This window comes from Penaeus japonicus, unplaced genomic scaffold (genome assembly GCF_977035675.1).
Source record: "Penaeus japonicus unplaced genomic scaffold, GWHDUDI00000001_assembly GWHDUDI00000022, whole genome shotgun sequence".
Classification (NCBI taxonomy): domain Eukaryota; kingdom Metazoa; phylum Arthropoda; class Malacostraca; order Decapoda; family Penaeidae; genus Penaeus; species Penaeus japonicus.
In genome coordinates this window covers 13360901-13363400 of record NW_028234424.1, presented here as the reverse complement: position 1 = coordinate 13363400, position 2500 = coordinate 13360901, and the positions used below count along the sequence as shown (strand labels likewise).

Sequence of the window (2500 nt, the reverse complement as noted above, 5' to 3'; positions counted from 1 at the left end):
TATATTATATATATATATATGTATATCTATATGTACATATATATGTATATATATATATGTATATATACATATATATATATATATATATATATATATATATATTCATCTTAGTCGCATGAATATGAGAAATCTCGCTACTGTCAGTTTGCTGATTTAGCGTTAGGACTGGACAAGAGTGTATAAAACTGGAACCGGTGAGTCCGAGAAGCAGGTGCCTATGAAATCGCTGAGAATCGACTCCAGCCAGAATCGATATGTCAAGTAAGCATATTCTTATCGTTACACTTTTAGGGGACAGCTCCCCTAAAAGACCTCTTCCCTGCCTCACGAGACTAGTGATCATGTCACCCCATCTGGTTTAGGAGTATGGTATGCTTGAAACATTTTCATTTAGTCATACAAAAAATAAGGCAAGATGTTTATTCATGTATATATATATATATATATATATATATATATATATATATATATATATATATATATATGTGTGTGTGTGTGTGTGTGTGTGTACATATATATTGTGTGCGTGAGTATATATATATATACATATATATAAATATATATACATATATATACATATATATGTATATATATATGTACATATATATGTGTATATATACATATATATGTATATATATATACATATATACATATATATGTAATATATATATACATATATGTATATATATATATATATACATATATATGTATGTATATATATCTATATATATCTATATATGTATATATATGTATATATATACATATATATGTATATATGTATATATATATATATATATATATATATATATATATATATATATATATACTCATCCACACACGTGTGTGTGTGTGTATGTGTATGTATGTGTGTGTGTGTTTTCATAAACGTTTCATTGGACTCTAAGGTAAACTATTAAAAGCAAAACAACCGAATGCTGGTCTAAAATGAGTGGCAGCTGTAAGAGATTTTGTCAGTGTTCTGAGTGTAAATGTAATGAAGTATATAAGTAAGATTCTATTAAATATTGTGGTATACAGTTTAATGGTATATATCAGTTAAAAGCTGATATATTTTCATGAGTAACAGTACAAAAAAATGCGGATATGCTGAAGATAAGTGCGCAATACTTATAGACGTATTATATTTCGATCAATCCAGATTTTTAGAAAAAATGTTGAACATTACTATGAAGAGGAAGGCCAAAAAAGTATGCAATCATCACTTATTGACGTCGTTTGAGATTGAGTGAAGAATATGAATGGTGGTTGCTTGTGGACTGTCCGTGTGTTATATTGATTTTAGGAAGCTCCCTTTCTCTTCACACCTGATAACCATCCGTCGTTGGCTGCCCTCAGAAAGAAAAAAAATGAATGTATATTTTTACTATTTGTTATTGTCTGTATGTATAGTATAATTCCAGAGGTCCTATACTCTCTCTGTATTTTTGTTATTTTTCTTATCTTTGATGGGTATGGGAACATATGCATGTATGTAAGCGCGCGCCTGTATATGTGATCATGTACTAAACCGCAATAATTGAAATTATATATATATATATATATATACTATATTACTGGCTAAACGAAATATTTTGGAGCTTATTTCCAAGGGGCTAATAGGGACATTATATTTATTAAAACGAGGGGCGAAAACTAAACACAAATCCTAGAACCCGAACATAAGAGATTGCGAATGAAAAATAATGAAAGAAAAATCAGATAATATGACAATGATTTTCAATTAATCACACTCTACAATAGTGAAGGAATCATATTCGAACAATACCTCTAAAGAAATTACCATTTTCTTCAGCAACAACATTAGAAATTACACATTTAATATCAAAGACAGTTCTCCATTATTTTTTAAATGAATAAGGCTTCAAAAACAGGTAGCTTTTCCAGTCCTTGGTTTGTTTTAGTTTCTCCTTTTCAGGTACCTTGCCTCTGATATGGTCCACGCGGCACAGGACAACTTTCGCTTTCTACGTTTGGCAGCGGGTTCGATAAACTAATCCTGTGCGCTCAACTTTGTGAAAAAAATGTAACTGAAGTTTGGTAAATGACAAAGGATATTATTAATAAGATGACATATGGGTAATAAACGTTACCACAAGCAAAGACCCAAGGATCTGTATCATGTATGTACATATGGGCATTCGTGTGTGCATACGTGTGTATTAGTATGAACTTTTCTTTTTATTTCGAACCTGTAATAGTGTAGAAATAGTGCATTTGTGTTTTTATACTTGTCAATACATGCGTGTGTTTGTGCGTGACTCTTTCTGTATGTTTGGCTGTGTGTGGATTTGTACACACGTGTGGGTTCATTTAGAAATTTATTTATTCTTGTATATATAATGAGCACATTTATCCAGGGTTTTTGCAGGTGGGTGTTGACTATTATGGCTCTTTTACGTTCACATTAACAAGGAAGAAGCCACTACCTGTTTTTAGGTGGTGCCTAACTTTCGTATAAGGAAGCACTTGCACAAAACCG

At 30.6% G+C, this 2500-nt stretch overlaps 1 protein-coding gene across 1 annotated transcript in view; it reads right to left on the bottom strand.

Moving 5' to 3' along the window:
- Positions 1-2500, bottom strand: part of LOC122264229 (dynein intermediate chain 2, ciliary) — a 49334-nt gene that overhangs the window by 36183 nt on the left and 10651 nt on the right. The gene's annotated exons all lie outside the window — the stretch shown is intronic.